Genomic DNA, 13,400 nt, shown 5'->3' on the forward strand with positions numbered 1-13,400 from the left:
GTTCTAATGACCCCCTCCTTGGGTTCAGTAAATTCACGAGAGAGGCTCACAGAACTCAAATACCTTTTACTTACTAGCTTACTATGAAAGATGTAAACTCAGAAACAACCAGATGGGGGAGATGCTAAAGCCAAGGTGTGGGGAAAGGACACAGAGCTCCTGTGCTCCTTCTGAGTGCACCATTCTCTCCCAGCCTCATGTGTTCATCAATCCAGAAGCTCCCCAAATCCAGGCCTTCTGGGTTTTCCTATGGGGCCTCATTACATAGGTGTGATTAAATCACTGGCCATTGGTGATTGAACTCAGTCTCCAAAGCCCCTCTCCCTTCCCTGGAGAGTCAGGTGATAGCTCTGAAAGTTCCAACCCCCTAATCACTTGGTTGGTTCTACTGGCAACCAGCTCCCATCCTTAAACTTTCCAAAAGTCACCTTATTAATGTAACAAAAGACACCCATATGGCTCTCATCACAGGAAACTTCAAAGGTTTTAGGAGATCTGTCCCAGGAAGGAAAAGGAAGAACAAATATTTAATTCTCATTATAAATCATAGTATCACACTTGGCAAGAATTTACCATGAGAAATAAATTATATGAATACACTTTGTAAAAATTACAAGCACCATGAAGATTTAAATTAATCCTAGAAACAATATCTAATCTGTATCAATTTCTTAGTGCTACCATAACAAAGTACCACAAACTGGTTTAAAACAAGAAAAATCTATTGTCTCCAGAGTTCAAGAGGACAGAAATGCAAAATGAAGGTGTCAGCAAAACTGATTCCTACTGGGGGATGAGAGAAACTCCCTGCCTCTCACCTTTCGTTTGCCCGCAATCTTTGTAGACATACCCTCCAATTTCTGCCTACTTCTTCTTCTTTCCTATGTGTCTGTGTGCTCTCTTCCATCTCTTATTGAAAGACACCTCCATTTTGACCTCAAACTTTCTAACTAGGTTCTTTCCAGATCCTCTTTCAAATCAAGCAAAAGATCCTGCAAGCAAGGCATCTTGTGACAGGAACTGAAACTATCCTATCAAGCAATAAGGACTGCCCAAAGCCAAAAAGACCCTGACAGTGATTGACCCCAAGATAATGATCCAACCTGACCTTTACTGCCCACCTGCATGTACCACCGACCTTTGTCCCACATTTTCCTTATATAAACCTAGAAGCATTTTCAGCACTTTGGAGATAGTCTTTGAGATGTTAGTTCACTGTCTTCCCAGTTTGGGTCTCACTGAAATAAGTTCTTGTTTTATTACCACTCATTTCTCTCCCCTTTGGGTTTTGTTAGTGGCAAATGGCTGAACCTGGTCTGTTTGGGCCTGCTGGAGCCAGGTGCTCTTGCGCCCCTGTGCCCCAACTACATTATAAGGATACTCTCCTTTGGATGTAGCAGCCATCCTAACCCAGTAGGATCTCATCTCAATCCTTGCCTTAGTTACATCTGCAAAGGCTCCAACTCCAAATAAAGTTACATTCTGAGGTTATGGATGGACATGAATTTTCAGGGAGTCACTATTCAACCCCACTACACAATCTAATACCTTCATTTACAGCTAAGAAAGCTAAAAATTTTTAAAGAGAAATGACTAACCCAAGGCCATACAGCTTCACATGTGTAACCAATGTTGGAGGGAGGGAAGAAGCATGGGCACTATGATTTTCATCAGTGGACAGGCCTTCATAGGTCATGATAAATAAGCCCATCCTGCATGAAGACAACCAGAGGGAACCTGCTCAAAACATGTTCAATAATTTCAACCCCTATTTTTCCCTCCCAGGAAAGAGAGGTAGGCATCTCACTCCACAGAAAAACCCCTGAAACCAGAGAAAGAAACTGCAGAGCCAACCGTGTGTCACTAACCAGCTCTTTTACCAGAAACAGAGAAGCCACCACCTCCAATTTTCTCTCCCTACAATTTCCTCCACTTCAAGTTTCAAAATTCTGCCGTAATATTAATTAAAGTGGCCGCCCTGGCCCACTTTATGATGTGCTTCTCCACAGCGTCCCCAGTTCTTATGGCCAGGTGTGGCCACTTGGGATGTAAGGAATAACCTAATGCTATAGCTATTTCCCCATGGTTTTCTGTCTGATTATAAATACAGCTTTGTGAAATTCTAGCCATGCCACTGTCTCAATAGGGCTGCATTTTTTTCAAAACTCAATTTTCTTTCAAGGGCACAGAGCATCTGTTTCAAGTCAGGAGCTAGGGCAAACCTGTCTCACATGTGGCATGGCTCAGAAGCCACAGCCATGGTACTTAAAACCTACTGTCCCAAGATAATTGGCCTCTAAACCAAATTCAGCGGCTGGGACCTGGTCAGAAATCTTTGGCATTTTTTTCCTAACCCAATTTAACTCCCTCCACCCCACTCCCAACCCTCACCCTCTGACCTTTCCTTTCTCTAGCCCAAGTCCTGGAAAATGGACTTTAGAAATGCCTAGGGAACTTCCCAGGTGGGCCCCAAAGCTTCAGGGAGAAGAGATGGGACTGAAAGGTACAAGAGGAATGAGGAAAGAAGCTAGACAATAAAAGGTTACATATCATGTGATTTAATTTATAAGAAATGTGCAGAATAGGTAAATCCACAGAGGCAGGAAGCAAATTGGTGGTTGCCAGGGTCTTTTGGGAGTAACTACTTAAGCTGGGGAGTCCCTTTTGAGGATGATGAAATGTTTTGGAATTGGAGAGAGGGAATGGTTGCACAACACAGTGAAGGTACTAAAGGACATTGGGTCCTTTGCTTACAAGTAGTTACTTCTCTATTCTGTGAATTTCACCTTGATTTAAAAAAATATTCCATGGTGACTCAGTCAGCTAAGTGTCCAACTCTTGCTTTCAGCTTAGGTCACGATCTCAGGGTCATGAGATTGAGCCCCACATTGGGGTCCATGCTTAGCGTGGTGGGCTTATCTCTCTTATTCCCTCTTTCTCTCTCTCAAATAAATGAATAATTTAAAAACATTCAAAACGGAAGAAAACAAGGGGGGGTGGGGAGGATGAGGAAGGAAGCCCTGCAGCTGAGAACAGCCAGCTTCCAGAAGAGCTCAGACCTGTGAGGGCTAACCCTCCCTTTCCAGCGCAAAGCTGGCTAGCTGAGTGCCTGAGGCAGTTTCCCTAGGAGCTTCAGCTGAGAAACCATGCCCTGAGCCAGCTGGTCGGCCCCCTAAAGCTACAAAGTTCTGCTTCTTCAAGGGATCAGCTCAATCATGGGCTCTTTTCTCTAATAGATAATGTTTTTAGAGAGAGAAGAGAGGCCCTACCTATTTCAGGAGCTTAAAATGAAATAAAGTGGAATGATGTACAGTAAGAAAAAAATGGTTTTTTAAAGTTAGGATTCTCTGCTTACCTACTCAGAAGTGCTTAAAATGTACACTGCCTTTTCTTTTTTTTAATACTTTTTTTAAAAGATTTTATTTATTCATGAGAGACACACAGAGAGAGGCAGAGACACAGGCAGAGGGAGAAGCAGGCTCCATGCAGGGAACCTGATATGGGACTTGATCCTGGGTCCCCAGGATCACACCCTGGGCTGAAGGCGGCGCTAAACCGCTAAGCCACCCGGGCTGCCCTACATTGCCTTTTCTAAATTGAAATGAATTTCTGTTTTGAGCCCCCATCCTGTAGCACTAAGCAAAAACTTAATCTCAGTTCAGCATCTGTCACTCCCTTTCTCCAAGATCATACCTGAGTTCTAGGTATCTCTAGGTATCCTCTGAAGGTGTCTGCCCCTTGCTGTCTCGAGGTATTCCTGCGAGATGCCAAAATGCCCCTACTCTGGATCTGTGGACAACTGTCCTGACTACTTTTGCCCTATCTGGCAGGTCTTCTCCAAGTCTGCAGGCTCTCTAGGTCCCTTCACTGTTCTCCATAAATGTCTGGGAACACTTGGTAGCCCCTATGCCATGTTGGGGCCATACCATAATAAGAAATGAGGTGGAGCTAAGACTGTTCACCCACTTGCTTGCTACTCTGAGACACAGAGAAAAGTCATTTTTTTAATTCCTCCCCCACTGCACCAGGCTTTGGGAACTCTTCAAGATAGATTCAGTCATGGTATCCAGCAGCTATTTCTACTCTTTCATGCCATGTTTTGACATATGTAATATCCCTAGGGATACACCCCTTTCCCAGGTTCTGCCTGCAAAAATGCACATAGGTCTTCTCTATTCTGGAATTCCCCAAGCCTCTATGCAGTCTCTGAGGTGGGATTCAAATCCAGTCTGACTTTAAAACACAGGTATTTCTCCTATACATTACCTTGTTACATTTAATTGGGTGCCCTAGAAAGACATCAACCTTTTGACTATAGTTGAGTGAGGGAACTTTCAGGTGGAAAACATGAAGTAGATACTCCTACAGAAGAGTATCAAGAGCACTGTAAATGGGGTGCAGAAACAGAAACCTGTCAAACAGAAGTGTGTCAATGTGCCCCACCTGTTCAACACCCACCATCCCCCATCCTCACTTCTTCAAGTTTCCCTGTTCTCTAGAGGAAACCCTCATGTAGGAGGTAACATGAAAAAGTCAAAAAGAGAGGGAGGAGCAAGATGGCGGAAGAGTAGGGTCTCCAAATCACCTGTCTCCACCAAACTACCTAGAAAACCTTCAAATATCCTGAAAATCTATGAATTCGGCCTGAGATTTAAAGAGAGACCAGCTGGAATGCAACAGTGAGAAGAGTTCGCGCTTCTATCAAGGTAGGAAGAGGGGGAAAAAGAAATAAAGAAACAAAGGCCTCCAAGGGGGAGGGGCCCCGCGAGGAGCCGGGCTGAGGCCGGGGCGAGTGTCCCCAGGACAGGAGAGCCCCGTCCCGGAGACGCAGGAGCTGCACCAACCTTCCCGGGCGGAAAGGGGCTCGCGGGGAGTTGGAGCAGGACCCAGAAGGGCGAGGATGCCCTCGGGCTCCCCGGGACAGTAACAGCAACTCCGCGCCCAGGAGAGTGCGCCGAGCTCCCTAAGGGCTGCAGCGCGCACGGGGTACCCGGAGCAGCTCGGGAGGGCTCGGGGGCGGCTCCGCGGAGGGGGCTGCGCGGAGGGGGCTGCGCGGCCCCGGGAGCAGCTCGGCCGGGCTCGGGCAGAGGAAGAGGCTCCGTGCAGAGGGGCCTGCGCGGTTCCAGGAGCAGCTCGGAGGGGCTCGGGCGGCGGCTCCGCGGAGGGGGTTGCGCGGCCCGGGAGCGCGAATCCACCAGCGCAGGCTCCGGAGCACAGGGCGCCGGGACACAGCCCAGGATCCGGCCTCCCCCGGGACAGGCAGAGGCCGGGAAGGCCCAGGACAGCGAGGACGCTCCTGACCCAGCTGAGCACATCAGCGGCCCCGCCCCGGAGCCTCCAGGCCCTGCAGACGGAGTTCCTGCCGGAGCTGAATCCAGGTTTCCAGAGCTGCCCCGCCACTGGGGCTGTTCCTCCTGCGGCCTCACGGGGTAAACAACCCCCACCGAGCCCTGCACCAGGCAGGGACACAGCAGCTCCCCCAACTGCTAACACCTGAAAATCAGCACAACAGGCCCCTCCCCCAGAACACCAGCTAGACGGACAAGTTCCAGGAGAAGCCAAGGGACTTAAAGAACACAGAATCAGAAGATACTCCCCTGTGGTTCTTTTTTTTTTTTTTTTTTTTGGTTTTTTTTTGTTTTTGTTTTTGTTTTGTTTTTTTTTTTGTTTTGTTTTGCTTTTTGATTTGTTTCCTTCCCCCACCGCCCCTTTTTTTTCTCCTTTCTTTTTCTTTCTCTTTTTCTTTTTTTTTTTTCTTTCGTTTTTTTTTTTCTCTTCCCTTTTTTTTCTCTTTCTCTTTTCTTTCCTTCTTTCTCTCCTCTCTTTTTCTCTTTTTCCCAATACAACTTGCTTTTGGCCACTCTGCACTGAGCAAAATGACTAGAAGGAAAACCTCACCTCAAAAGAAAGAATCAGAAACAGTCCTCTCTCCCACAGAGTTACAAAATCTGGATTACAATTCAATGTCAGAAAGCCAATTCAGAAGCACTATTATACAGCTACTGGTGGCTCTAGAAAAAAAGTATAAAGGACTCAAGAGACTTCATGACTGCAGAATTTAGAGCTAATCAGGCAGAAATTAAAAATCAATTGAATGAGATGCAATCCAAACTAGAAGTCCTAACGACGAGGGTTAACGAGGTGGAAGAACGAGTGAGTGACATAGAAGACAAGTTGATAGCAAAGAGGGAAACTGAGGAAAAAAGAGACAAACAATTAAAAGACCATGAGGATAGATTAAGGGAAATAAACGACAGCCTGAGAAAGAAAAACCTACGTTTAATTGGGTTTCCCGAGGGCGCCGAAAGGGACAGAGGGCCAGAATATGTATTTGAACAAATTCTAGCTGAAAACTTTCCTAATCTGGGAAGGGAAACAGACATTCAGATCCAGGAAATAGAGAGATCCCCCCACTAAAATCAATAAAAACCGTTCAACACCTCGACATTTAATTGTGAAGCTTGCAAATTCCAAAGATAAGGAGAAGATCCTTAAAACAGCAAGAGACAAGAAATCCCTGACTTTTATGGGGAGGAGTATTAGGGTAACAGCAGACCTCTCCACAGAGACCTGGCAGGCCAGAAAGGGCTGGCAGGATATATTCAGGGTCCTAAATGAGAAGAACATGCAACCAAGAATACTTTATCCAGCAAGGCTCTCATTCAAAATGGAAGGAGAGATAAAGAGCTTCCAAGACAGGCAGCAACTAAAAGAATATGTGACCTCCAAACCAGCTCTGCAAGAAATTTTAAGGGGGACTCTTAAAATTCCCCTTTAAGAAGAAGTTCAGTGGAACAGTCCACAAAAACAAGGACTGAAGAGATATCATGATGACACTAAACTCATATCTCTCAATAGTAACTCTGAATGTGAACGGGCTTAATGACCCCATCAAAAGGCGCAGGGTTTCAGACTGGATAAAAAAGCAGGACCCATCTATTTGCTGTCTACAAGAGACTCATTTTAGACAGAAGGACACCTACAGCCTGAAAATAAAAGGTTGGAGAACCATTTACCATTCGAATGGTCCTCAAAAGAAAGCAGGGGTAGCCATCCTTATATCAGATAAACTAAAATTTACCCCAAAGACTGTAGTGAGAGATGAAGAGGGACACTATATCATACTTAAAGGATCTATTCAACAAGAGGACTTAACAATCCTCAATATATATGCCCCGAATGTGGGAGCTGCCAAATATATCAATCAATTATTAAGCAAAGTGAAGAAATACTTAGATAATAATACACTTATACTTGGTGACTTCAATCTAGCTCTTTCTATACTCGATAGGTCTTCTAAGCACAACATCTCCAAAGAAACGAGAGCTTTAAATGATACACTGGACCAGATGGATGTCACAGATATCTACAGAACTTTACATCCAAACTCAACTGAATACACATTCTTCTCAAGCACACATGGAACTTTCTCCAGAATAGACCACATATTGGGACACAAATCGGGTCTGAACCGATACCAAAAGATTGGGATTATCCCCTGCATATTCTCGGACCATAATGCCTTGAAATTAGAACTAAATCACAACAAGAAGTTTGGAAGGACCTCAAACACGTGGAGGTTAAGGACCATCCTGCTAAAAGATAAAAGGGTCAACCAGGAAATTAAGTAAGAATTAAAAAGATTCATGGAAACTAATGAGAATGAAGATACAACCGTTCAAAATCTTTGGGATGCAGCAAAAGCAGTCCTAAGGGGGAAATACATAGCAATACAAGCATCCATTCAAAAACTGGAAAGAACTCAAATACAAAAGCTAACCTTACACATAAAGGAGCTAGAGAAAAAACAGCAAATAGATCCTACACCCAAGAGAAGAAGGGAGTTAATAAAGATTCGAGCAGAACTCAATGAAATCGAGACCAGAAGAACTGTGGAACAGATCAACAGAACCAGGAGTTGGTTCTTTGAAAGAATTAATAAGATAGATAAACCATTAGCCAGCCTTATTAAAAAGAAGAGAAAGAAGACTCAAATTAATAAAATCATGAATGAGAAAGAAGAGATCACTACCAACACCAAGGAAATACAAACGATTTTAAAAACATATTATGAACAGCTATACGCCAATAAATTAGGCAATCTAGAAGAAATGGACGCATTCCTGGAAAGCCACAAACTACCAAAACTGGAACAGGAAGAAATAGAAAACCTGAACAGGCCAATAACCAGGGAGGAAATTGAAGCAGTCATCAAAAACCTCCCAAGACACAAGAGTCCAGGGCCAGATGGCTTCCCAGGGGAATTTTATCAAACGTTTAAAGAAGAAATCATACCTATTCTCCTAAAGCTGTTTGGAAAGATAGAGATGGAGTACTTCCAAATTCGTTCTATGAAGCCAGCATCACCTTAATTCCAAAGCCAGACAAAGACCCCACCAAAAAGGAGAATTACAGACCAATATCCCTGATGAGCATGGATGCAAAAATTCTCAACAAGATACTGGCCAATAGGATCCAACAGTACATTAAGAAAATTATTCACCATGACCAAGTAGGATTTATCCCTGGGACACAAGGCTGGTTCAACACCCGTAAAACAATCAATGTGATTCATCATATCAGCAGGAGAAAAACCAAGAACCATATGATCCTCTCATTGGATGTGATTCATCATATCAGCAAGAGAAAAACCAAGAACCATATGATCCTCTCATTGGATGCAGAGAAAGCATTTGACAAAATACAGCATCCATTCCTGATCAAAACTCTTCAGAGTGTAGGGATAGAGGGAACATTCCTCGACATCTTAAAAGCCATCTATGAAAAGCCCACAGCAAATATCATTCTCAATGGGGAAGCACTAGGAGCCTTTCCCCTAAGATCAGGAACAAGACAGGGATGTCCACTCTCACCACTGCTGTTTAACATAGTACTGGAAGTCCTAGCCTCAGCAATCAGACAACAAAAAGACATTAAAGGCATTCAAATTGGCAAAGAAGAAGTCAAACTCTCCCTCTTCGCCGATGACATGATACTCTACATAGAAAACCCAAAAGTCTCCACCCCAAGATTCCTAGAACTCATACAGCAATTCGGTAGCGTGGCAGGATACAAAATCAATGCCCAGAAGTCAGTGGCATTTCTATACACTAACAATGAGACTGAAGAAAGAGAAATTAAGGAGTCAATCCCATTTACAATTGCACCCAAAAGCATAAGATACCTAGGAATAAACCTAACCAAAGATGTAAAGGATCTATACCCCCAAAACTATAGAACACTTCTGAAAGAAATTGAGGAAGACACAAAGAGATGGAAAAATATTCCATGCTCATGGATTGGCAGAATTAATATTGTGAAAATGTCAATGTTACCCAGGGCAATATACACGTTTAATGCAATCCCTATCAAAATACCATGGACTTTCTTCAGAGAGTTAGAACAAATTATTTTAAGATTTGTGTGGAATCAGAAAAGACCCCGAATAGCCAGGGGAATTTTAAAAAAGAAAACCATATCTGGGGGCATCACAATGCCAGATTTCAGGTTGTACTACAAAGCTGTGGTCATCAAGACAGTGTGGTACTGGCACAAAAACAGACACATAGATCAGTGGAACAGAATAGAGAATCCAGAAGTGGACCCTGAACTTTATGGGCAACTAATATTCGATAAAGGAGGAAAGACTATCCATTGGAAGAAAGACAGTCTCTTCAATAAATTTTGCTGGGAAAATTGGACATCCACATGCAGAAGAATGAAACTAGACCACTCTCTTTCACCATACACAAAGATAAACTCAAAATGGATGAAAGATCTAAATGTGAGACAAGATCCCATCAAAATCCTAGAGAAGAACACAGGCAACACCCTTTTTGAACTCGGCCATAGTAACTTCTTGCAAGATACATCCACGAAGGCAAAAGAAACAAAAGCAAAAATGAACTATTGGGACTTCATCAAGATAAGAAGCTTTTGCACAGCAAAGGATACAGTCAACAAAACTCAAAGACAACCTACAGAATGGGAGAAGATATTTGCAAATGACATATCAGATAAAGGGCTAGTTTCCAAGATCTATAAAGAACTTATTAAACTCAACACCAAAGAAACAAACAATCCAATCATGAAATGGGCAAAAGACATGAACAGAAATCTCACAGAGGAAGACATAGACATGGCCAACATGCATATGAGAAAATGTTCTGCATCACTTGCCATCAGGGAAATACAAATCAAAACTACAATGAGATACCACCTCACACCAGTGAGAATGGGGAAAATTAACAAGGCAGGAAACAACAAATGTTGGAGAGGATGCGGAGAAAAGGGAACCCTCTTACACTGTTGGTGGGAATGTGAACTGGTGCAGCCACTCTGGAAAACTGTGTGGAGGTTCCTCAAAGAGTTAAAAATAGACCTGCCCTACGACCCAGCAATTGCACTGTTGGGGATTTACCCCAAAGATACAGATGCAATGAAACGCCGGGACACCTACACCCCGATGTCTATAGCAGCAATGGCCACGATAGCCAAACTGTGGAAGGAGCCTCGGTGTCCAACGAAAGATGAATGGATAAAGAAGATGTGGTTTATGTATACAATGGAATATTACTCAGCTATTAGAAATGACAAATACCCACCATTTGCTTCAACGTGGATGGAACTGGAGGGTATTATGCTGAGTGAAGTAAGTCAGTCGGAGAAGGACAAACATTATATGTTCTCATTCATTTGGGGAATATAAATAATAGTGAAAGGGAATATAAGGGAAGGGGGAAGAAATGTGTGGGAAATATCAGAAAGGGAGACAGAACGTAAAGACTGCTAACTCTGGGAAACGAACTAGGGGTGGTAGAAGGGGAGGAGGGCGGGGGGTGGGAGTGAATGGGTGACGGGCACTGGGTGTTATTCTGTATGTTAATAAATTGAACACCAATAAAAAATAAATTAAAAAAAAAAAAAAAAGAAAAAGTCAAAAAGACACCGGAGTCTATACAAAAATGAGTATCTAAAAAATTCCAGACAATGGATGAACCTTGAAGACATTGTGCCAAGTGAAAGAATCCAAACACAAATAGTCACATATTATATGATTCCATTTATATGAAATGTCCAAAATAGATGAATCACAGAAACAGAAAGTAGATTAGTGGTTGGCAGGGGCTGAGAGGAAGGGGAAATGTGGACTATTTAACAGGTATGGGGTTTCTTTCTGGGGTGATAAAAATGTTCTGGAATTAGACACTGATGAAGGTTGCATAACATCATAAATATACTAGAAGTCCCTGAATTATACACTTTAAAATGGTTAAAATAGGAATTTTAACAAAGAAAAAAAATCTTTCCAGACGTGTGTGGGTTTGGGAATTAAGATTACTTTATGTCTGCTTGGAATGCTCAGAGAAGGGACCTGTACTGGAATAGGGTTTGGGGGGAGGTGTCATCTCCTAGCCTCTGCTCTTGATATGCACTTCTAGCCAGCTTCTTATTTAACTCCATCTTAGTCCCTTTAAAATTCTTGATAGATCTGGTTCAGACCATTCAGGTCTTGATAAGCCCCACCTGGAATGCAAAAATAAGCAAACAAAAAAATTCATTCTAAAATGTGGGTCTTCACTTATTTCCAAACAACTGTGAATGTCTGTCTACAGTTGGAGGCATAGACTTCCAGTCCAAAAAGCCCCAACAGAAGTCACCCACCTACTGTCTGGAAAAGAGATTCTTCTAGCCTTGCCCTCCTACTTTAAGCCCTCTGTGAAAGAACACGTCATTTTCTTAACAGTAGTGACCACCTTTGGTTATGATTATATGCCAGATCTGGTACTAAGCACTTCATTTAATCCTCACTCCCCCCAAAACACTATGAAAACAATACTACCATTCCCTAAGGCACTGGACAGCAAACAAAACAGGAAGAAACTAAGGGGATCCAACCCTTGAGGGAAATTAAGCACATTGGGTAAGATCTTCCCCTAAAGGCACATCCCTTTTTACGCTATGCATGAGGGCCAGAGTGACGGGAAATTAGGAAGTGAAATCCAGCAAATGACAGAAGCACTAAAGAGGCTTCCTTTTAAAATCTGTGTGCCAATTCTCCTCTAATACTAGGCTGACTGCTCACAGTTCATACATGGGGTAAGACTCTAAATTACCCAGAGGAAAGCAACTGCAGAGTTTAAAATGCTGAGCAGTCAAGTCCTGCCACGCTAGAGAAGTTCAAGTCCTGCCATGTTAGAGAAGCTTGGTAAACATTGTGACCTTTCCACTGGCACTCTTTCAGGACCATGCACTAGGAGAAAGGACCACATCCTAGGACTAAGGTCTACACCCAAGGACTAGGATAGAACTGGAAGAGACAACTCTAATAAAGGCTAAAACTACACTTCCACAGGATTAAGGTGATCTGTCAGCAAGTGAACCAGCCACTAGGACAAAACTCAATACTTTTCAGAGAAAGATAACAGAATCAAGAGACTCTGGAGTGTATTACGTACAATAAGCACACAATAAAAAAAAATTACCTGGCATACCAAGAACCAGAAGATGAATCAGACATTGGAATTAGCAGACAATGATCTGCTTTAAACATGTTTAAAATATTTTATAGGAAAAGATGAAAGTAATAGCTGAAGAGCTAGTGAATTTCAAGATAGATAAGAAAATTCTAAAAAGTAAGCCAAATGTAAACTCAAAAGCTAAAAAATCCAATATTTGAAATAAAAAATTCCCTAGCTAGGATGATAGCATACTGCATACTCTAAAAGTGGAAATGAAAGTAAAGATATGTCAGCAGATATTATTAGCAGATATATTATTATCTTTATATTATATTATTACATTATTATATCTTTATATGACATATAAAGATATGTCAGCAGATATTAATAGCAGATATATTATTAAATGGAACCACAGAGTGAAGAAATATTTTTCAAACATGAACAGAGCCTCAATGGACAACATTAAGTAATCTGACATTTGTGTCATTGGAATCCCAGAAGAAAAGGAGAAAGAAAACTAGGCAGAAAGCAAATACATAAAGAAAAAAATGCTGAAAATTGTGCAAATTAGGAAAAATTGCAATCTACAGATTCAAGAAATTCAGAAAACCCCATATATGACAAATATACACCCCAACACAAAACCATGCCTATGCACATCATAATCAAGTTACTAGTGACTAAAGATAGGGAGAAAATCTTTAATATATCCAGAAGGGAGGGAAAAAAAAAGGCACCTGACAAGAAAAGAACAAATATAATTAGAGCTTACTACCTATCAGAAACAATGGAAGCCAGAAGACAATGGGATGACATCTTGAAAATGCTTAGAGAAAAGGGGGCCACCTCTGCAACACCTGTGAAAAACCTACTCATACATAAAAATTATTTTCTTAAAGCATCTGCTCTTAAGAGAGTTAAAGTTTAATATTTTAT

Source organism: Canis lupus, chromosome 4 (genome assembly GCF_048164855.1).
Source record: "Canis lupus baileyi chromosome 4, mCanLup2.hap1, whole genome shotgun sequence".
Lineage (NCBI taxonomy): Eukaryota > Metazoa > Chordata > Mammalia > Carnivora > Canidae > Canis > Canis lupus.